This window comes from Euprymna scolopes, chromosome 21 (genome assembly GCF_053919585.1).
Source record: "Euprymna scolopes isolate OS-2025 chromosome 21, ASM5391958v1, whole genome shotgun sequence".
Taxonomy (NCBI): domain Eukaryota; kingdom Metazoa; phylum Mollusca; class Cephalopoda; order Sepiida; family Sepiolidae; genus Euprymna; species Euprymna scolopes.
Genome location: NC_136502.1, coordinates 30,549,854 through 30,575,551, shown reverse-complemented (window position 1 = coordinate 30,575,551; position 25,698 = coordinate 30,549,854). Strand labels below are relative to the sequence as shown.

General features: G+C 29.1%; 1 protein-coding gene and 1 pseudogene across 7 annotated transcripts in view; both read left to right on the top strand.

The window, feature by feature from the left end:
• LOC145242090 (endothelin-converting enzyme homolog) overlaps positions 1-25,698 on the top strand; it is a 955,595-nt gene that overhangs the window by 788,986 nt on the left and 140,911 nt on the right. The window lies entirely within an intron of this gene.
• Positions 9,207-9,352, top strand: LOC145243274 (U2 spliceosomal RNA; annotated as a pseudogene).

The following is a 25,698-nucleotide window of genomic DNA, read 5'->3' as shown; positions in this document are numbered from 1 at the left end:
TGGGTAAAGTTGGAAATTAAAGTGTGAAAAAAAAACGTGCAACGTTAACCACTGGGCGACCGCGACATACTTAACGGAAATACGTTTGAATTTATTTAATTACTTAAAATTGACCGGTGTACGTTTTAATGACTTAATGAGGTTAACTTTGACTACGGGGTAGTATTTTATTTAATGCGGGAACGTTTTTTTTATTTTTATTTTCCCAAGATGTTGGGGGGGGGACCAGCTCCCCTTGTCCAAATTGAATAGCTATTTTCTGATATAAGGAAAATATTTCCACATTGATCTGGTTGCTTCCGGACATTTCTGGTGATCGAGACCGGAAAAATACAGCCAGAATTAGTTCCGCTTTTATTATCATTTAGACATGATATAAAAAGTTTTAAGAAGGAATGAGCCGACCGACATATACAAAAAGTGAACACACATACATACATACATACATACATACGTACGTACACACATTTTCACACATTTTCACACATTTTCACTTTTATATATATAGATATATTATATGTATATATATATATATATATATATATATATATATATATATATATATATATTCTCTATATTTATTTTATATTATATATTTATATATATTATATATTTTTTATATATACTATATATATATATATATTTTATATATATACTAGCGGGGAGTACCCGGCGTTGCCCGAGTGTTTGGAGGTGTGTGTGGTCGGGCGGGGGTGGGGGTGGTAATCAAAATATAAGAATAAGCGAAGTAAAAAAAAAAAAAACAGAAAACGGAAAAACGAATGTTAGAACTTATCTGAAAAATAAAGTGGGGGGGTACCCGGGCGGTGGGGTGTCAAAACATAAGAATAAGCGAAGTAAATATTTTTAAAAGTTAAAACTTTTAAAAAATCGAAAAAAAAACACAAAAAAACTAACGTATACCAAAAACAAAAAGAAAACAGAAAAACGAACGTTAAAACTCCTTTAAAAATTCTGAAAAATAAAAACCAACAAAAAAATGGCTTAAATAAGCCTGTTTCAATATTAAAATTTTAAAAATCGGTGGGTACCCGCCGTTGGCCGGGTGTTTTTAGGTGTGTGTGGTCGGTCGAGGTTAGGGGGTGTTAATGAAAACCTAAGAATAAGCGAAGTTAAAAAAAAAAACAGGAAAACGGACTTTACGTGAAAAATGGCTTAAATAACCCTGCTTCAATATTAAAATTTAAAAAATCGAAAACTAAAAAGGACATCTCACACCACGATTCGAACCCAAAACGTTTAGATTATGACTTATTAACCAACTGTGCTAACACGAATAAAATAAAATATTTAAACTAAATCAGGTTATGACGTCGTCTGATGCATGCGTAGAACCGATTTCATCGTGAGAGGACGGTTTTTGCTGACTCCCCCTGTAGAAAAGTGCTGATTTCAGGGTGAAAAAATTAACGTTTTTTGGCCAATTTTTCGATATTTGTCGGGCGAAGGATGGGGCTTTCATATGAATCCAAATTTGTGAATTTTTGTTCCGTCTGTCGAAAGTTTTCAGCAAACATACAAACATATATATATACATTTTCGCTTTTATATATATAGACTAGCGGGGGTACCCGGTGATGCTCGGGTGTTTGGAGGTGTGTGTGGTGTTAAATAAAAAAAGAACCCGGGGGAGGGGATCGAACCCGAAGCCCTGGGGCGAAGTTTGAAAATAAAATCGGCCAGCCAGAATGAGTTAGTGAAAGATGTTTGAATTTATTTAAGAACCGAATTGACAGGTGCGCGGCCGGAAGTCGTCGAGCGTTACGACGACAACGTAGGTTTGTTTGTTATAAGCGAAGTAAAAAAAGAAAACAACGTTAACACTAAGCGGGAAAAAACACAAAAAAACTAACGTAAGGCAAACGAACGATGAAAACACGTGAAAAATGGCTTAAATAAGCCTGTTTCGATATTAAAATTTAAAAAATCGAAAAAAAAACATCTCACACCACGATTCGAACCCAAAACGTTTAGATAATGAACGAAGGGCTTAACCAACTGAGCTAAGGCGACGTTTACGACATTTGTTCGGTTTTTCAACTGTTTAAAATAAATCAGGTCACGACGTCATCTGACGCATGCGTAGAATCGGTCATTGTCACGAGGGGGCCGTTTTTGTTGACTTCCCCTGTCGAAAATTGTCGATTTCGGGGTGAAAAAGTTAACGTTTTTGGCCAATTTTTCGATATTTTTCGAGCAAAGGATGAAGCTTCGATGTGATACCGAGTTTGTGAATTTTCGTCGCGTCTGTCGAAAGATTTTAGCAGACATCCAAACATACACACATACATATATACATACATACATTTTCGCTTTTATATATATATATATATATATATATATACATATATATATATATATATATATATATATTATACTAGCGGGGGGATGTAGCCGGCGTTGCCCGAGTGTTTGGAGGTGTGTGTAGTTAATGAAAACGTAAGAATAAGCGAAGTAAAAAAAGAAAACATAAAAACGAAGCGGGGGGTACCCGCGTGGTGAGTAGTCAAAACATCGAAAAAAAAACACAAAAAAAACTAACGTAAGGCATACGAACGATGTTAAATGTAAAAATCGAAAAAACAAAAACAAAAAAGAAAACAGAAAAACGAACGTTAAAATTAAATCCCCCCCCAAAAAAAAAACCGTGAAATGGCTTAAATAAGCCTGTTTCGATATTAAAATTTCAAAAGTCGGTGGCTACCCGGGTGTTTTAGGGTGTGTGTGGTCGGTCGGGGGTGTTAATGAAAACCTAAGAATAAGCGAAGTAAAAAAAAAAACAGAAAAACGAACGTTATGTGAAAAATGGCTTAAATAACACTGGTTCAATATTTAAATTTAAAAAATCGCCAAAAAAAAACACATCTCACACCACGATTCGAACCCAAAACTAAATCAGGTCATGACGTAATCTGACGCATGCGTAGAATAGGTCGTCGTCATGAGAGGACTGTTTTTCTTGAACCCCTCCTGTAGAAAATTGTCGATTTCAGGGTGAAAAAAATTAACGTTTTTGGCCAATTTTTCGATATTTTTCGGGCGAACGGTGGAGCTTCAATATGATACCAAGTTTGTTAATTTTTCTTCTGTTTGTCGAAAGTTTTTAGCGCACACACAAACACACATACATACATACAAACATACATACATGCATACATACACACATTTTCGCTTTTATATTTATAGATATATATTTTTTATATGTATATATACATATCTTTATTTATATATATATTATATATATATTATATATATGTATGTATATATACATATATATGTATATATATACATATATATATATATAGGTATACATATATATGTGTGTGTGTGTGTGTGTGTGTGTGTGTGTGTGTGTGTGTGTGTGTGTGTGTATATGTGCATATATATGTATGCATATATACATATAATATTTATTTCAAAATTATATATACATATTTCAAAGGCGGACAGTGGTTTCATTGTGTTGAATCAACCATAAGAGGTTGAACGGAATTAGCGCAAATTCATCAGCGACTTTAAAAAGGCGAAACAATGCAAAGTAAAAAGACAGAGAAACCCCGTTTACCGGGCGTTTTAACTCAGAGTTCCTGAACTTAAAAAAAAAACATATTAGTAACCGACGCTAATAGATTCTGATTATGGAATGGAAGAAAGCTATGGTAGGATGCGTAATGTAAGGTGTGTGTGTGTGTGTGTGTGTGTGTGTGTGTGTGTGTGTGTGTGTGTGTGTGTGTGTGTGTGTGTGTGCGTGCGTGCGTGCGTTTAGCGGGGGTGGTTTGGAAAGCCTCTCTGAAAAAGTGAAGATCCTGTTTAAACGAATACATAACACCATATAAATAAAGGTACAACCAATAACGGTAATTAATAAATAAATAAATATACAATAAAATACTATAGATATAAAGAATAAATATATTAAATTTAATTTAGATTAAAATTATAATTAAAATGAAAAGGTAAAGATAAAATTTAAATATATATTTTTTAAGAATTAGTATAAACATTTGTAAAAAAAATGTTTAAATTAACAATAAATATAAATGTGAAGGGAGAGATTTAAAATAATTAAAAATAATTTTAAAAAATTAAACATAATTAAAGAAATTTTTAAACAATTATCCAATAGTATATGACACTTAAGGAATATAAAGGAGTACCAGCACATATATAGAAAAAATATATTAAAATGTAATATATAGATATCTATAATGAGAGAGTCCTACTTCTTTTACAAAAATTACTAATACTGTCACCATTACTATTAATAACTATAACAATATTAATGATAAAATAATACAGTATTAAAATAATGATGAATATAAAATTTAAATTTAAAGTATAATAATAATAATAATAATAATAATAACATTATTATTAATAATAATAATAATAATAATAATAACATTAATAATAATAATAATAATAAAACCACGTATATAAATAATGATATATATATATATATATATATATATATATATATATATATATATATATATATATATATATATATATTACTTGGGTTCCGTCACCTAAAATCGAAACCAAAACATACAACTCTCCTACCTCATACGCATAATGGGTTAATAAATTCCAACGAAAGAAAGATGTATATTTAAATAAGGGAGTAGTCACCACACATACACATTAGTAACGACCTCGGACCACAGCCGCCTTCCTAAGAAAGCAAATAACCCCAAAATACTATAAAACAATATACACATTCCCAAACCAATAAAAGCAAACACACACACGCATACACATGCGCACACACACACACACATAAACACACACACACACATACACACAACCTATCCCACCCTAAAGGAAAAGAAAAACACATTAGCAGAAAGAGATAGCGACTGACTACAGCGAGGTCAAAATCTCCCTGGACAAACCAAATAAAAAAGCAATAAAAAAGCAATAAAAATTCAGCATACCAATGTATAATAAACACTTACAAGCCTCCACCCCTTGGAAAAACTTCAAACTAACTACGAAAATCGCCATTTTTACACATTTTAAAATAATTTCTGACGAGGACGCATCAGACCGTCTGAAACGTACGTAAACGCTTCAAAAGCCACCATCCTAAAAACTGTCTAAAATCAATACCCTACTCCCTTGCACGTAGAGTCTGCACCATAGTAACATACAGACACCTCCGTTCAACTAGACTGAATGAACTACAAATAACACTGCGGAAAAGAGGATACCCACTACCACTAATACAGAAAGGTATTGAACTGGCTGAAAAAATTCCAATAGACCAACTAAGAACCCCAAAAGAACACAACAAAGAACAAATTCTAGCATACGTCTCTACACACAACACAAAAATCCCAGAACTATTCACACAGATAACAAAAAACCTTATCCTCCTCAATCAGAACGACAAACTAAACAACATACTTAAAACAACAAAAATAATAAAAAGCAAACGCCAACCCAAAAACTTAAAACACATCCTAACTTCCTCAAAACTCGTCCCACACACTACAAAAGGAGTTACAAAATGCAACAAACCGCGATGTAGAGTATGTGACATAATAATAGAAGGTAACACATACACATTCAGAAACCCAGCACAAACATTCAAAATAAAAAAGGATCTAAATTGCATCTCCAGAAATGTAGTATATGCACTAAGATGCACAACATGCAACAAATCCTACATAGGCGCCACCAAAAATTTCAGCAATAGAGTGGCCTTACATAAGAGCAACATGAAAATTACAGATAACAGACACCTCTATGTTTCAAAACACGTACACTCATGCAGTGGAAACAGCTTCAAAATAATGCCAATCTTCCAAACAGACAATTATTTTTATTTACTTACACAGAAAAAAAACTTCATCACCAAATTCACTCCTGAACTGGACAGAACCTAATACCATCAAACAAAAACATGAAATGCAAGGTACACTCGTATGCACACCCATACACATACACACACCCACACATAAATCAGAACCGACACATTAAAACACACACACGTGCGCGCATACAACCACACACAGACATAACACCCCTATCTCTGATACAACACACTAAACAATACCAACCCTACTTAACCTCGAAACATAGTATAATATCTGTTCCAACACCTCGCTCCCTCCTCAGTCAGGGGAGGAGAACCCCCTCATGACTGAAACGACGATCTTCCCTTCTATCATCCCCCTCCCATACCTACACCCCCCAATGCCCCCCTCTGGGGAACAAAATCTTCCCCATACCAGGAACCGATCCTGGGGCTGGCCATACCCACATGGGGAGACAAATAAATAGAAACATTAAAAAATCCCCTATTTTAAATACACCCCTCTTTCTAAACAAACATAATATAAGACTAAAACAAAAAATCACAATACTAAAATCCAAGAATCCAAAAAATAAATATCAAAATAGAATGAAAGCACCCCTACCCTTACTTCAGAAGAGCCAGTCCCCCCTCCCCACACATACACATTAGTAACGACCTCGGACCACAGCCGCCTTCCTAAGAAAGCAAATACCCCCAAAATACTATAAAACAATATACACATTCCCAAACCAATAAAAGCAAACACACACATGCATACACACGCGCACACACACACAAAAAAACACACACGCACACACACACATACACACAACCTACCCCACCCTAAAGGAAAAGAAAAACACATTAGCAGAAAGAGATAGCGACTGACTACAGCGAGGTCAAAATCTCCCTGGACAAACCAAATAAAAAAGCAATAAAAAAGCAATAAAAATTCAGCATACCAATGTATAATAAACACTTACAAGCCTCCACCCCTTGGAAAAACTTCAAACTAACGAAAATCGCCATTTTTTCACATTTGAAAATAATTTCTGACAAGGACGCATCAGACCGTCTGAAACGTACGTAAAAGATTTCAATGACTTAAAAACATTATTGCAATGATCCAAACATAATTCTCAATGAAAAACCAAGACACGGAATAATAATGTTAAAAAATACACATTGTTGGTGACTACTCCCTTATTTAAATATATATATATATATGTATGTATATGTATATATATGTATGTATATGTATATATGTATATATGTGTGTATATGTATATATATACGTATATATGCATGTATATGTATATATATGTGTGTATATGTACGTATATATATGTATATATGTATGTATCTATATAGAGATGTATATATATATATATATATGTATATATATGTATGTATGTATGTATGTATGTATGTATGTAGGTAGGTATATATATATATTTATGTCAGGTCATGTCATGTGCTACTGGTACCATGTAACCCAGTACTACCTGCCTCATGGTCGGGTCACCGGCAACTACACTAAACTATATATATATATATATATATATATATATATATATATATATATATAAATTCACCTGTCATCCCGTTTTTAAGATGAAACCGCAAAATTGTCGAAGACAAAATGCAAGCAAGCAAGAAAAGTCCATATAGTTTCATAATTATTATACATAAGTGTACGATATGTATGTATATATACAAAGCTGCACATATTATATCTTGCTAACATACACGTCACAACATAACGATGGTAGGGAAGATACTACACATGAATAGAATTTCATTTCCTTTTTTCTGAAGGAATACAAATTCTAGATATGCATATTGACTTTACACATCAAATAAACACACACACACGCACAAATACACACACACACACACACACAAACTCGTACGAAACACCAAATGCACAAAGAGAACAGAAGACAGCATGCTTAAAAGAAAAACTTTTGAACATCTACGTCAGTGAATAACATCTACGCACCCTCGTATCCATTACGAGACCACCCACATCAAAAGCATGTTGGGGTCCCGATCACAAACAAAATTTCCAGTGTAAGTTGTTTCACTGCATTCAATGCAAAGAACCTTTTTATGTTCAAGCTTTATTTTTATATTCGTTTAAATCCAATTTCTTGACATGGAATGTCCGCAAGTCTTTTATTTGTGTACATATCTGATACAAATCTGCGGCCAGAAATAGGTTGCTTCAATGTCAATAAATATATTATGAACAGAACTTCATAGATAATAGAAATCGATTGGCACATAGTGTGTGTGTGAGAGAGAGAGAGAGAGAGAGAGAGAGAGAGAGAGAGAAAGAGAAAGTCGGAACGGTAAACACAAAACGCTTTATTGGTCCCACGACAAAAGAGAGATTGGACTTAGTAATTCCGCTCGTTTGTTCTCACTTTTCTCATAACCACGCCTTGGATTTTTTTTTAATTTTGTACAAACATTAGTGATGGTGAAAGTAATTTTTTGCCTGAACGGATTTTCCAGCATGACTCTGGCTGCCCCCGTTGGGGCCATTATAGAGTAAAACTTGCCCCAAAATCATTGTCCATTTGTTTGTTCGCCCTTTTCTCAATAGCAACTCCTTGAATTTTTAGTAAATTTTGCACAAACAATAGTCATGGTGAAAGTATTTTTTTTCACTCGTGGAAAGGATCCCTGCATACTCAGCTTGTTTCAATTTAATTCAATTCACGCAATAAACGCACTATCTTTTTTATGTGTTTCTCGTGTATAAATATCAGTCGAAAGATTAACTAATTTGCATATTAGTTTTGAAAAGGACATTTAATTAATTAACTCTTATTTGTTATTGTATTTTAATGTAGAAAATAGTTGTTTCGCAATATTGTCTTCTTTTCTTAACAAATATTTATCATTTATATTCAAATCTTTCTTTCTTTTTTCTTTCGAAGGGCCAACTTGATCCACAGCAACTTGCAATCTATTTCTAAATTGTAAATGAAAGAGTAAATGGATTTCTTTTTGTCTTCCTTTCTTTACGGTCACATTAACAAGATATAAATCAGTTTCTTTCTTCCCCTTTTCCTTTTTTTCTTTTTATCTCATTTTCTTTCTTTTTTTCTCTCTTCCGTTTTCTATCATTTTTTTCATTAATTATTCTATTTCTTTTTTTATTTCATCTATAGCTGCAAACAAAATTAAAAAAAACTATTTTCTTCTGCCTCTGTGCTAAACGATTCGGCCACAACTGACCAATCGGTTAACAGAGCAGATCTGTCCGCTAGGGAACTAGTTTTAGGCCCTTGGAGAAACACAGAAAACTCGTTAGAGGGGACTCAACCAGCAAGAAAGCAAGACAGACAGACATACCTACCTACCTACCTACCTACCTCTCTTGGCCTTTTGGTCAAGATCAAAGTGTAGTATCTGTTCCGGCAGATACTGCACTTAAGATAATTTGTACCAGTCAATGGAGGGGAAACCCTCTATACTGGGACAATTATTATTTTTGGTAACCAGAGTGACCCCTTTTAGGGGAGCTGGTTTTTACCTCACATTAAAAACGGCCTTGTGCCTAATTTGCTCAGTGGGGGAGCAAATAAATACCATCTGTTCCGGCAGATACTGCACTTAAGATAATTTGTACCAGTCAATGGAGGGGAAACCCTCTATACTGGGACAATTATTATTTTTGGTAACCAGAGTGACCCCTTTTAGGGGAGCTGGTTTTTACCTCACATTAAAAACGGCCTTGTGCCTAATTTGCTCAGTGGGGGAGCAAATAAATACCATCTGTTCCGGCAGATGCTGCACTTAAGATAGTTTGTACCAGTCAATCGAGGGGAAACCCTCTATACTGGGACAATTATTATTTTTGGTAACCAGAGTGCCCCCTTTTTGCCTACTTTTAGGGGAGCTGGTTTTTACCCCACATTAAAAACAGCCTTGTGCCTAATTTGCTCAGTGGGGGAGCAAATAAATACCATCTGTTCCGGCAGATACTGCAAGCTATGACTAGCTAGGACTAGCAAAGACCAGATGTGGGAGCAACCCCACATGCTTGACCTTTAACCAGCTCCCATTTCCCACCTCTCGGGAGCTGGTCCCCTTTTCCCCTTCCCCCTCCCTTCACTCCTCACATTAAAAATCGGCCTTGTGCCTAATTTGCTCGGTGGGGGAGCAAATAAATACCATCTGTTCCGGCAGATGCTGCACTTAAGATAATTTGTACCAGTCAATGGAGGGGAAACCCTCTATACTGGGACAATTATTATTTTTGGTAACACGAGTGACCCCTTTTAGGGGAGCTGGTTTTTACCTCACATTAAAAACGGCCTTGTGCCTAATTTGCTCAGTGGGGGAGCAAATAAATACCATCTGTTCCGGCAGATACTGCACTTAAGATGATTTGTACCAGTCAATGGAGGGGAAACCCTCTATACTGGGACAATTATTATTTTTGGTAACCAGAGTGCCCCCTTTTTGCCTACTTTTAGGGGAGCTGGTTTTTACCTCACATTAAAAACGGCCTTGTGCCTAATTTGCTCAGCGGGGGAGCAAATAAATACCATCTGTTCCGGCAGATACTGCAAGCTATGACTAGCTATGACTAGCAAAGACCAGATGTGGGGGCAACCCCACATGCCTGACCTTTAACCAGCTCCCATATCCCACCTCTCGGGAGCTGGTCCCCTTTTTCCCTTCCCCCTCCCTTCACTCCTCACATTAAAAATTGGCCTTGTGCCTAATTTGCTCGGTGGGGGAGCAAATAAATACCATCTGTTCCGGCAGATACTGCAAGCTATGACTAGCTATGACTAGCAAAGACCAGATGTGGGGGCAACCCCACATATCTGACCTTTAACCAGCTCCCATTTCCCACCTCTCGGGAGCTGGTCCCCTTTTTCCATTCCCCCTCCCTTCACTCCTCACATTAAAAATCGGCCTTGTGCCTAATTTGCTCGGTGGGGGAGCAAATAAATACCATCTGTTCCGACAGATACTGCAAGCTATGACTAGCTATGACTAGCTATGACTAGCAAAGACCAGATGTGGGGGCAACCCCATATGCCTGACCATTAACCAGCTCCCATTTCTCACCTCTCGGGAGCTGGTCCCCTTTTTCCCTTCCCCCTCCCTTCACTCCTCACATTAAAAATCGGCCTTGTGCCTAATTTGCTCGGTGGGGGAGCAAATAAATACCATCTGTTCCGACAGATACTGCAAGCAAAGACCATATGTATGGGTAACCCCACATATCAGACCTTGGTCAATGTAGGGCAACCCTTCATACCAATTGTCACTATCCAGCTCCCATTTCCAACCCATCGGGAGCTGGTCCCCTCTTCCCCTCCCCCTTCCCTCTCTCTCCACATTAAGAAACGGCCTTGTGCTTAATTTTCTCAGTGGGGAAGCAAATAAATACAATCTGTTCCGGCAGATACTGCAAGCTATGACTAGCTAAGGCTAGCTATGACTAGCAAAGACCAGATGTGGGGGCAACCCCACATGCCTGACCTTTAACCAGCTCCCATTTCCCACCTCTCGGGAGCTGGTCCCTTTTTTCCCTTCCCCCTCCCTTCACTCCTCACATTAAAAATTGGCCTTGTGCCTAATTTGCTCGGTGGGGGAGCAAATAAATACCATCTGTTCTTCAGATGCTGCCAGCTATGACTAGCTATGACTAGCAAAGACCAGATGTGGGGGCAACCCCACATGCCTGACCATTAACCAGCTCCCATTTCCCACCTCTCGGGAGCTGGTCCCCTTTTTCCCTTCCCCCTCCCTTCACTCCTCACATTAAAAATCGGCCTTGTGCCTAATTTGCTCGGTGGGGGAGCAAATAAATACCATCTGTTCTTCAGATGCTGCACTTCTATTTCTTGTTCTCTTTCGGTGGAGCAGAAACCCTTCACGACTGAGACAATTTTTATTTTTGTACCTTTTCTCCACGTTAAAAAACGACCCTGGTGTCTAACTCTGTCCCGTGTGGAGGCATAGTAAATAGGTACTTACCTCTCTCTCTCTCTCTCTCTCTCTCTCTCTCTCTCTCTCTCTCTCCCTCTCTCTCTCTCTCGTCAAGACGCAACAGCTTATCAACTCTAACTTCTCCGGTGAGAGTTGATAAAGAGTTGATGAAGCAGCAAACAAAATAAAGCTAAAAAAGCAAAAAAAAAGATAAATAAATAAAAAACGAAAAAGAGTTATTAAATATAGAAAGTAGGCCGACCAGGATGAAGTAAGCTGTTTCTTCGGCGATGGTTGGTATGCCGAAGCGCCTGGTGAGTCGTCAGCTTCTCCGGCGAGAGTTGATAATCTGCTGCGTCCAGTTGACAGTGACAGGAGAGAGAGATATGTCTTGCTTGCCGCTTGAGTTCCCTCTGACAAGTTGTCTTCTCTTTGTTTTTCCAAGGGACTAAAAATAGTTCCCAGGGGACGCATGAAATTCATCCGCTCTGCCAACCGATTGGTCAGTTGTGTCCGAATCGCTTAACATAAAGGCAGCAATTCGCAAAAAAAAAAAAAAAAAAAAAAAGTTCTTTATTTTGTTTGCTGCTACACGTCATTAATTCTTTTCTGGTATCTTTTATTTTTGTTGTTTTTTTTTTTATCTTTTATCTCTTCTTTTCTTTGTGCTTTTATACATACTTTATTTTCTCTCTTCAATTCTTATATTCATTTCTTCCACCCTTGCTCCAGCTCTGTTCATTCGTTTCTGAATGTGGTCAAACATCTTCTGTTGAGTGCTAATGAAAATGTTCTTCTTATCCGCGTGGTTTTGACGGTCACGGTCTGCACGGTTACCAACAACGACGCCGGGCAAAACTGATTCTGAAATTTAAAAACAAACAACGAATATATTAAAATACAAAAATTAAAGTCAATTAGAAATAAACAAAAAAAAACAAAAAAAGATTGCATTTAAAGAATTAAAAAAGACAACAAAACTCTCTCATCAAGCAACCAAGTTCGTTTTAATATTTTTATTGCTGTTATTTACTTCCTCCCCACTGCAGGAAGATGTGACGCAAGATCGGAAGTTGGGGAAAATCACGCCAGCATCCCCCAAAAGGAGGAGCACTCAGGTCTATTAAAAATTGCTGGGCAGCCCTGTGAGCATTCTGCGTTAGAGGCGCCTCAGCAGCAAGCAATAAGCTTACTCCACCGAAAGACGAGAGACGCTGGCCTGGGAGAATGAACCTCATAGAACTGTACATGAAGTTTTAGTCAACAGGAAAAATGGTCCATATTCTGTTGGCTTAATCATTCGCTCAAAAAAAAGAATTGTAGTTTATTGTTTGCATACGTCTATCTCGGATTACCCTGTCCAAATCACCATTAAAAAAAAAACGTCCGCGCATATAAAACTTAAAAATCAAATCGGAAACTCGAAAACAAAATGAAACGAACTTTATTTTTATTATTACCATAGATGTATTCCCCTGTTATTATTTTAGTAAGAACGAATACTATTTCGTAATCTTTCTTACTAGAATTTTCGTCATCATTCTTACTAAAATAAAATTGTTAATTCTTGTATTTTTCTTAATTATTAAAGAACGTGGAGGTTAAGTTCGCAATAAAACCTCGGCGTCCGGATTGGATGGGAAATACAATGGTTTTCCAGCCGTTTCTGGTACATTCTTTTCGTAGATTTTCATATCTTTCCAATTTACGCTGATGTGGCCAGTCCAACTTTTTCTCAAATGGAACCGTTAATTCAACAAGAAAAACTTTTTTTTAGAAATTAATGGACCATTGTCTTTCTTAGGTAGAAGATTAGGTAGAATGAAAGAATAGATAGAATAAAATAATAGGTAGAATGAAAGAATAGATAGAATAAAAGAATAGGTAGAATGAAAGAATAGATAGAATAAAATATTAGATAGAATGAAATATTAGGTAGAATAAAAGAATAGGTAGAATAAAAAATTAGATAGAATGAAATAATAGGTAGAATAAAAGAATAGATAGAATAAAATAATAGGTAGAATAAAAGAATACATAGAATGAAATAATAGGTAGAATAAAAGAATAGATAGAATGAAATAATAGGTAGAATAAAAGAATAGATATAATAAAATAATAGGTAGAATAAAAGAATAGATAGAATAAAATAATAGGTAGAATAAAAGAATAGATAGAATGAAAGAATAGATAGAATGAAATAATAGATAGAATAAAATAATAGATAGAATAAAATAATAGGGAGAATAAAAGAATACATATAATAAAATAATAGGTAGAATAAAAGAATAGATATAATAAAATAATAGGTAGAATAAAAGAATAGATAGAATGAAAGAATAGATAGAATGAAATAATAGATAGAATAAAATAATAGGTAGAATAAAAGAATAGATAGAATAAAATAATAGATAGAATAAAATAATAGATAGAATGAAAGAATAGATAGAATAAAAGAATAGATATAATAAAATAATAGGTAGAATAAAAGAATAGATAGAATAAAATAATAGATAGAATAAAAGAATAGATAGAATGAAAGAATAGATAGAATGAAATAATAGATAGAATAAAATAATAGATAGAATAAAATAATAGGGAGAATAAAAGAATACATATAATACAATAATAGGTAGAATAAAAGAATAGATATAATAAAATAATAGGTAGAATAAAAGAATAGATAGAATGAAATAATAGATAGAATAAAATAATAGGTAGAATAAAAGAATAGGTAGAATAAAAGAATATGTAGAATAAAATAATAGGTAGAATAAAAGAATAGATAGAATTAAATAATAGGTAGAATAAAAGAATAGATGGAATGAAATAATAGGTAGAATAAAAGAATAGATAGAATAAAATAATAGGTAGAATAAAAGAATAGATAGAATTAAATAATAGATAGAATAAAATAATAGGTAGAATAAAAGAATAGGTAGAATAAAAGAATAGGTAGAATAAAATAATAGGTAGAATAAAAGAATAGATAGAATTAAATAATAGGTAGAATAAAAGAATAGATGGAATGAAATAATAGGTAGAATAAAAGAATAGATATAATAAAATAATAGGTAGAATAAAAGAATAGATAGAATGAAATAATAGATAGAATAAAATAATAGGTAGAATAAAAGAATAGGTAGAATAAAAGAATAGGTAGAATAAAATAATAGGTAGAATAAAAGAATAGATAGAATTAAATAATAGGTAGAATAAAAGAATAGATGGAATGAAATAATAGGTAGAATAAAAGAATAGATAGAATAAAATAATAGGTAGAATAAAAGAATAGATATAATAAAATAATAGGTAGAATAAAAGAATAGATAGAATGAAAGAATAGATAGAATGAAATAATAGATAGAATAAAATAATAGGTAGAATAAAAGAATAGGTAGAATAAAAGAATAGGTAGAATAAAATAATAGGTAGAATAAAAGAATAGGTATAATAAAATAATAGTTAGAATAAAATAATAGATAGAATAAAATAATAGGTAGAATAAAATAATAGATAGAATGAAATAATAGATATAATAAAATAATAATTAGAATAAAAGAATATGTATAATAAAATAATAGATAGAATAAAAGAATAGGTATAATAAAAGAATAGATAGAATAAAAGAATAGGTAGAATAAAATAATAGATAGAATAAAAGAATAGGTAGAATAAAATAATAGGTATAATAAAATAATAGATAGCATAAAAAGAATAGGTATAATAAAATAATAGGTAGAATAAAATAATAGGTATAATAAAATAATAGATAGAATAAAATAATAGGTATAATAAAATAATAGGTAGAATAAAATAATAGGTAGAATAAAATAATAGATAGAATAAAATAATAGGTATAATAAAATAATAGATAGAATAAAATAATAGGTATAATAAAATAATAGGTAGAATAAAATAATAGGTATAACAAAATAATAGATAGAATAAAATAATAGGTATAATAAAATAATAGATAGAATAAAAGAATAGGTATAATAAAATAATAGGTAGAATAAAATAATAGGTATAATAAAATAATAGATAGAATAAAATAATAGGTATAATAAAATAATAGGCAGAATAAAATAATAGATAAAATGAAATAATAGATAGAATAAAATAATAGGTAGAATAAAATAATAGGTAGAATAAAATAATAGATAGAATAAAATAATAGGTAGAATAAAATAATAGGTAGAATAAAATAATAGATAGAATAAAATAATAGGTAGAATAAAATAATATTTAGAATAAAATAATAGATAGAATAAAATAATAGATAGAATAAAATAATAGGTATAATAACATAATAGGTATAATAAAATAATAGGTATAATAAAATAATAGATAGAATAAAATAATAGGTATAATAAAATAATAGGTAGAATAAAATAATAGGTAGAATAAAATAATAGATAGAATAAAATAATAGGTATAATAAAATAATAGGTAGAATAAAATAATAGATAGAATAAAATAATAGATAGAATAAAATAATAGGTATAATAAAATAATAGGTAGAATAAAATAATAGATAGAATAAAATAATAGATAGAATAAAATAATAGGTAGAATAAAATAATAGGTATAATAAAATAATAGATAGAATAAAATAATAGGTATAATAAAATAATAGGTAGAATAAAATAATAGATAAAATGAAATAATAGATAGAATAAAATAATAGGTAGAATAAAATAATAGGTAGAATAAAATAATAGATAGAATAAAATAATAGGTAGAATAAAATAATAGATAGAATAAAATAATAGGTATAATAAAATAATAGGTATAATAAAATAATAGATAGAATAAAATAATAGGTAGAATAAAATAATAGGTAGAATAAAATAATAGATAGAATAAAATAATAGATAGAATAAAAGAATAGGTATAATAAAATAATAGGTAGAATAAAATAATAGGTATAATAAAATAATAGATAGAATAAAATAATAGGTATAATAAAATAATAGGTAGACTAAAATAATAGGTATAATAAAATAATAGATAGAATAAAATAATAGGTATAATAAAATAATAGGTATAATAAAATAATAGATAGAATAAAATAATAGATAGAATAAAATAATAGATAGAATAAAATAATAGGTATAATAAAATAATAGGTATAATAAAATAATAGGTAGAATAAAATAATAGGTAGAATAAAATAATAGATAGAATAAAATAATAGGTATAATAAAATAATAGGTATAATAAAATAATAGGTATAATAAAATAATAGGTATAATAAAATAATAGATAGAATAAAATAATAGGTAGAATAAAAGAATAGGTATAATAAAATAATAGGTATAATAAAATAATAGATAGAATGAAATAATAGGTATAATAAAATAATAATTAGAATAAAAGAATATGTATAATAAAATAATAGATAGAATAAAAGAATAGGTATAATAAAAGAATAGATAGAATAAAAGAATAGATAGAATAAAATAATAGATAGAATAAAATAATAGGTATAATAAAATAATTGGTATAATAAAATAATAGGTATAATAAAATAATAGGTAGAATAAAATAATAGGTATAATAAAATAATAGATAGAATAAAATAATAGGTATAATAAAATAATAGGTAGAATAAAATAATAGGTAGAATAAAATAATAGATAGAATAAAATAATAGGTATAATAAAATAATAGGTAGAATAAAATAATAGATAGAATAAAATAATAGATAGAATAAAATAATAGGTATAATAAAATAATAGGTATAATAAAATAATAGATAGAATAAAATAATAGATAGAATAAAATAATAGATAGAATAAAATAATAGGTATAATAAAATAATAGGTATAATAAAATAATAGGTAGAATAAAATAATTGGTAGAATAAAATAATAGATAGAATAAAATAATAGATAGAATAAAATAATAGATAGAATAAAATAATAGGTATAATAAAATAATAGATAGAATAAAATAATAGGTATAATAAAATAATAGGTAGAATAAAATAATAGGTAGAATAAAATAATAGATAGAATAAAATAATAGGTATAATAAAATAATAGGTAGAATAAAATAATAGATAGAATAAAATAATAGATAGAATAAAATAATAGGTATAATAAAATAATAGGTAGAATAAAATAATAGATAGAATAAAATAATAGATAGAATAAAATAATAGGTAGAATAAAATAATAGGTATAATAAAATAATAGATAGAATAAAATAATAGGTATAATAAAATAATAGGTAGAATAAAATAATAGATAAAATGAAATAATAGATAGAATAAAATAATAGGTAGAATAAAATAATAGGTAGAATAAAATAATAGATAGAATAAAATAATAGGTAGAATAAAATAATAGATAGAATAAAATAATAGGTATAATAAAATAATAGGTATAATAAAATAATAGATAGAATAAAATAATAGGTAGAATAAAATAATAGGTAGAATAAAATAATAGATAGAATAAAATAATAGATAGAATAAAAGAATAGGTATAATAAAATAATAGGTAGAATAAAATAATAGGTATAATAAAATAATAGATAGAATAAAATAATAGGTATAATAAAATAATAGGTAGACTAAAATAATAGGTATAATAAAATAATAGATAGAATAAAATAATAGGTATAATAAAATAATAGGTATAATAAAATAATAGATAGAATAAAATAATAGATAGAATAAAATAATAGATAGAATAAAATAATAGGTATAATAAAATAATAGGTATAATAAAATAATAGGTAGAATAAAATAATAGGTAGAATAAAATAATAGATAGAATAAAATAATAGGTATAATAAAATAATAGGTATAATAAAATAATAGGTATAATAAAATAATAGGTATAATAAAATAATAGATAGAATAAAATAATAGGTAGAATAAAAGAATAGGTATAATAAAATAATAGGTATAATAAAATAATAGATAGAATGAAATAATAGGTATAATAAAATAATAATTAGAATAAAAGAATATGTATAATAAAATAATAGATAGAATAAAAGAATAGGTATAATAAAAGAATAGATAGAATAAAAGAATAGATAGAATAAAATAATAGATAGAATAAAATAATAGGTATAATAAAATAATTGGTATAATAAAATAATAGGTATAATAAAATAATAGGTAGAATAAAATAATAGGTATAATAAAATAATAGATAGAATAAAATAATAGGTATAATAAAATAATAGGTAGAATAAAATAATAGGTAGAATAAAATAATAGATAGAATAAAATAATAGGTATAATAAAATAATAGGTAGAATAAAATAATAGATAGAATAAAATAATAGATAGAATAAAATAATAGGTATAATAAAATAATAGGTATAATAAAATAATAGATAGAATAAAATAATAGATAGAATAAAATAATAGATAGAATAAAATAATAGGTATAATAAAATAATAGGTATAATAAAATAATAGGTAGAATAAAATAATTGGTAGAATAAAATAATAGATAGAATAAAATAATAGATAGAATAAAATAATAGATAGAATAAAATAATAGGTATAATAAAATAATAGGTATAATAAAATAATAGGTAGAATAAAATAATAGGTATAATAAAATAATAGATAGAATAAAATAATAGGTAGAATAAAATAATAGGTATAATAAAATAATAGATAGAATAAAAAAATAGGTATAATAAAATAATAGGTATAATAAAATAATAGGTATAATAAAATAATAGATAGAATAAAATAATAGGTAGAATAAAAGAATAGGTATAATAAAATAATAGGTAGAATAAAATAATAGATAGAATGAAATAATAGGTATAATAAAATAATAATTAAAATAAAAGAATATGTATAATAAAATAATAGATAGAATAAAAGAATAGGTATAATAAAAGAATAGATAGAATAAAAGAATAGGTATAATAAAATAATAGATAGAATAAAATAATAGGTAGAATAAAATAATAGATAGAATAAAATAATAGGTATAATAAAATAATAGATAGAATAAAATAATAGATAGAATAAAATAATAGATAGAATGAAATAATAGATAGAATGAAATAATAGATAGAATGAAATAATAGGTAGAATAAAATAATAATTAGAATAAAAGAATATGTATAATAAAAGAATAGATAGAATAAAAGAATAGGTATAATAAAAGAATAGGTAGAATAAAAGAAGGGATAGAATAAAAGAATAGATAGAATAAAATAATAGATAGAATGAAATAATAGAATAAAATAATAGATAGAATAAAATAATAGATAGAATAAAAAATAGATAGAATGAAATAATAGGTACAATAAAATAATAGATAGAATAAAATAATAGATAGAATAAAATAATAGGTAGAATAAAATAATAGGTAGAATAAAATAATAGATAGAATAAAATAATAGGTAGAATAAAATAATAGGTATAATAAAATAATAGGTATAATAAAATAAAAGATAGAATAAAATAAAAGATAGAATAAAAAATAGATAGAATGAAATAATAGGTACAATAAAAGAATAGATAGAATAAAAGAATAGATAGAATAAAATAATAGATAGAATGAAATAATAGAATAAAATAATAGGTAGAATAAAAGAATAGGTAGAATAAAAATGAGATAGAATAAATGAATAGATAGAGGTCTATACTTTTTGTATATTTGTGCATTTTATAATGTTTTTTTATTTAATTTGAAAACTATTATTTTATTATTTTATTTGTTGTTCGTTCATGAATTGTCTAATCTATTAAGAAAATTCTTGCTTGAATTAAGCAATAATTTACACGTCAACTATCGGAGGACTTTATACCGACAAATACCAATTTCATTCTACACCCACAATGGTTAAAATGTAAATAACCCATGGGCAAAAATAGCAACGTGTGTTCAATTAAACGTTTACAGTAGGTATTGTGCCTTGACATGTGTGTATGTGTCGTAAAAGAAGCAAAACCAGGTCGAACCTTTGCTAATCTAATTTCCATGTTGGGTAGTAAAGTTGGGAATAGAAATGGTGAAAATGAATTATTGAAGAATTACGAAGAATTGAAATGAAAGATGGTTTGGATAAAAACCAGAAAACTGGACATTTGTGAAGGAAAGGGAAGGCGAGTCTTTTAGATTGATGTCCAGCCATTTTTTTCTTCTTCCTTGTTGGGTGACCATAAAATGTGTTATAGAATCAAGTTTCAATCAAGTTTACACTGGCCATCAATCACGTCTTACAAGTCAGTCAGGAGAAACGAACATTTGGCCATTTATTTCAACCAAAATGTTTTCTTTTTTTTTTTTTCGATTCCTTCATCTTTATAATTTCGTCTTTTCGTTTATTTCTTTTTTCTTTCTTATTTTCTTTTTTTTTTCTTTCTTTCTTCATAAAATTCGAATTTCGTTTCTATTTTGGTTCTGTATTAGTTCTATTTTTCTTTCTTCAATCTTTCCGTGTCGTTCCTTTCTCTTCATTATTTTTTTCCTTACATTTCGTTATTCTTTCTTTTCTTTTTTTTCTTTTTAACGCATTTTTTTATTTTCTTCATTTCTTTCTTATTTATTTTTCACCATTTGTTTTCATTGTATAGCAGGCAGACTCGATGTTGCCCGGGATTTAATTGAACTTAAATCAATTTATTGCCTACTCTAGTCGCGTACCCACCACGGTGCACCAGGAGGAAGTTTCACATGCCTTCCCGCAGTGACTTAGTCCATAATACATTGTAGAGAACCTACTGTTGATTTTATAAAATTATTTTTCTGTTATTTTCTGTTTGTGCGATAAAACTTCTCAAATACACTTGTGATGTTAAGATGTATAAAAGTCTTAACTTTGGTCAAATCGGATTGTTCAATTTTAATCGGATTTTTTCGATTATAGATTTTCGATACTTATTAAAACCATTACGACACAAAACCTATTTAAGAACACTTCCAGACACATGAAGTATATTTGTGTGATTTTTTTAAAGTCTGCTTAACTGTTTCGAGCCTATCAAAATCACATACAAAGTATCTTTTGTATATAAGTTAAGATATTATTTCTTCGTTTCTTTTTTTTTTTTTTTTTTTTGGTTTATTCAGTTTTTTTGTTTGTTTTTTGTTTTTTTATTCGTTTCGAGGTTTTTTTCCGAGTCTTTAATTTCCTCTCGTGTTATTTGTTGTCACTTTTCACAAGGATTCAACTGTTGTATTCTCCTGCGTTCTTCAAGTGTTTTTCCATCAACCACAACCTGAACTCTCAATTGGAGACGTTTTCTTTCTTTCTTTTTCTTTTTTTTAATTTATTCAGTTTTTTATTTTATTTTCTTCGACATTTTTTTTTCTGAGTTTTTAATTTCTTCTCGTGTTGGTTGTTATCACTTTTCACAACGTTTCGGCTGTTGTACTCTCCTGCGTTCTTCAAGCGTTTTTTTTTTTTTCTTGATTTTGTTTGATTTTTGTTTGTTTGTTTTTTTTTTGTTGTTGTTTTTTTTGTTTTTGTTTTTGTAGTTTTTGTTTGTTTGTTTGTTTGTTTGTTTGTTTGTTTGTTTGTTTGTTTGTTTGTTTGTTTGTTTTGCTATCCACAACCTTTTGGGGATTTTGAACTCCTAATTGTTGACGTTTTCTTTCTTTCTTGTTTCTCTAAGAGAGTAACGATTTCATTCCATTTAATCACTAAACGTCTCTGATGTCTAACATTTTGATGTCTAGTCATTCGCTACTTACTAATAATCATAGGAAAAAAATTAAAGAAAAAAATTAAAAGAAGCAAAATAAAGATTGGTGTTTTTTTTTATCAGGTCATCAAAAATTACTTGCATTTTTTTTTGTACAACTCGCTATAGTTCAGTCCTATTCTATTAGAATAGCAACAGAAATAGCATTTTACATTGAAAAGTATCAGCCAACATTCATTCTCTGAATTCATCAACAAATCATCCACTTTAAACAAGTCAACGCTTGTTTTCTTTTTGTTTAGTTTTTTCTTAGGGTCACTAAAAATGATAATGTATATATGAAAAATTAATTTACGGACATAATTCTTTGAATTAATAAGAATATTAAGATGGATATCCGCAAAGCAAAATTTTTTGTTTCGACATTTTTTACGGAAAATTTAAAATAAAGTAACTAAAACGAAAGAACAAAAAACAATTTAATTGATTTAATTTGTATTGAAAAAAAAATAAAGTACCCTCTACCACAATAAAAAAAAGAAAAAACGAATATATATATATATATATATATATATATATATATATATAAACGAATATATAAATATATATATATAAACGAATATATAAATATATATAAACGAATATATAAATATATATATATATATATAAACGAATATATAAATATATATAAACGAATATATAAATATATATATAAACGAATATATAAATATATATAAACGAATATATAAATATATATATAAACGAATATATAAATCTTCTATCTATATCTATCTATCTATCTTCTATCTATCTATCTATCTATCTATATATCTACAAAAACAGAGATGTGTGTGCCACAGACGATTTCTGATTGGTTAATCCAATAATCACATCTCCTAAAAAACTATGGTTCGTAGGCTCTTAACTTTACCATAAAATATTATGGCTTTATTTATTGTCCATCTTGGAAGGGTTTAATTTTTTTCTAACTTTTTATTTACAAATTAAAAAAATACGAAACTTACACAATCTTACAATCCAACCTACGACATCACGGCCGCCATTCTGGTGCTAGCCGCAGACACGTACACAACACGAAAACAATGTTTTGAAAATCTAGCAAAAATTACTTTCCTGAAATTTTTCAATATTTAAAAATAAATATGCCGGCTGATAAAATTTTTAAACTTTTTTTTAAAGCTAGAAAGATAAAATTTAAAAATAATTATTTTTATGTAAAACGCGCGTTCACTCGTGGTCTTTACATTTCGGGTTTGTATTACTGTACACATAGATTCGAAAAAGTTGTAAAAAAATAAATATATAACAAATAAATGTTATCAAAGGCAAGATAAGTTACTTTTCTACCAAACTGGATATATTTTTCGTGTTTTTATTCAATGTAACACATTTATTCAGCTCGAAAAACGGGTTTGTATTACTGTACACATAGATTCGAAGAAGTTGATAAGATACGAAACAATACAGCACGAAAACACGCGCACACACGCACACACACTCACGTCCACTACCGTCCTTGGCTACGTCACGTTGTTATAGCAACACGATAAATACACAGTAAATTTGATTTTCTTCATTTCTACGCAAATATTACGCAAATATAAATCATATAGAATAGCTGTATGAATATAATTACACGTAATAGTTAAATAAAGATGATCATCGTATAAGAGAACCGAAAAAAAAACTAATAGGGAATTTGTATAAAGTTGTATTTTCTTTTTAAATAAATAGAAAAAAGGGGTGTTAATATTTTGGAAATGTACCTAGCAGATACCTCCATTTTAGGCCAAATCTCGCAATCTAGCCTTTTTTTTCTCTCGCCATATTGAGATGCGCACAACACATCTGCAATTTTTTTACGTTTTTTTTTTCTTTTTTTTTTAAATCTGCAATTTTTTTGCATTTTTTTTTTAAATAAGAATACTATTGAATATGCAAAGAAATTGAGGAATGCAAAGAATTGAAGAATTTTTATACGAGATAATTTTCGAAATATGCGCAGTTGGACACGCATGGATAACTTCGAAACTTCGTTTATTTACTTCTATTACAAATTAAAAAAAAAAAAACACCCCAAAAATGGCATCTGTCTTCGCAAAAAAAAAAATCTCATTCTGGTGGGGGGAAAAAAGGGCTAGATTGGCCTAAAATGGAGGTATTCTGCTATGTACGGCAGTTACCTGCCCTTGGGGAATTCCTGGGCCTGCAATAACATTTCCAAAATGGCCACGTTGACGTAGCCGTGATAAATCATTGTTTTTCGCTGTAAAAAAAAAACTACTTGATCAAATGAAGTGAAATTTTTTTTTCGTAGAACTTCAGTCTATAACAGTTACGTACAATAAAAAATTTTTTTCAATTTTTCCATTTTTTAATGTCGTCACTAAACTGTATAAGTACCAGACTATCAATACACACAAAAAAATATAGATTTATTTTTGGGTAAAGTTCCCCCGGGTTTTCCTTTCACTTCAGTAAATAATGGTCTTTTGTTATATATATGGCGTACTATTATTCTTATATATATGATGTTTATGTTTATATATATGTATAAGTGATAGTGTCTGTGTGTGTCTGTGCGTCTGTGTGCATTTCCCTACGCTAAAACTCTGTCAATTTTAAGCCTACAGATTCGAAATTTGATATACAGAGTACTGAGATTTGGGAAAATCGATGTGATAGGTTTTCGACAGAAATTTGGCGATTAAGTGGTCAATATTCAACAATTTGACCTTTGAGAACTCTACCAAACTCCTCCTACAATTTAAGGTCTAAACACGTGATATTTTATATATAGATTCCTTGGACATGGATCTAACTTATTAACTTTACTTGATCCCTAAACAATAAATGTTAAGAGGTCATAATAGGGGTCAAAGTTTAAAAAAATTGACCGTTTTTTTTTTCTTCAGCATACACTTCAAAACACCTGGGCAACGCCGGGCACCGATTGCTAGTATATATATAAACGAATATAAATATATATATAAACGAATATAAATATATATATAAACGAATATATAAATATAAATATAAACGAATATATAAATATATATAAACGAATATATAAATATATATAAACGAATATATAAATATATATAAACGAATATATAAATATATATATAAACGAATATATAAATATATATATATAAACGAATATATAAATATATATAAACGAATATATAAATATATATAAACGAATATATAAATATATATAAACGAATATATAAATATATATATATAAACG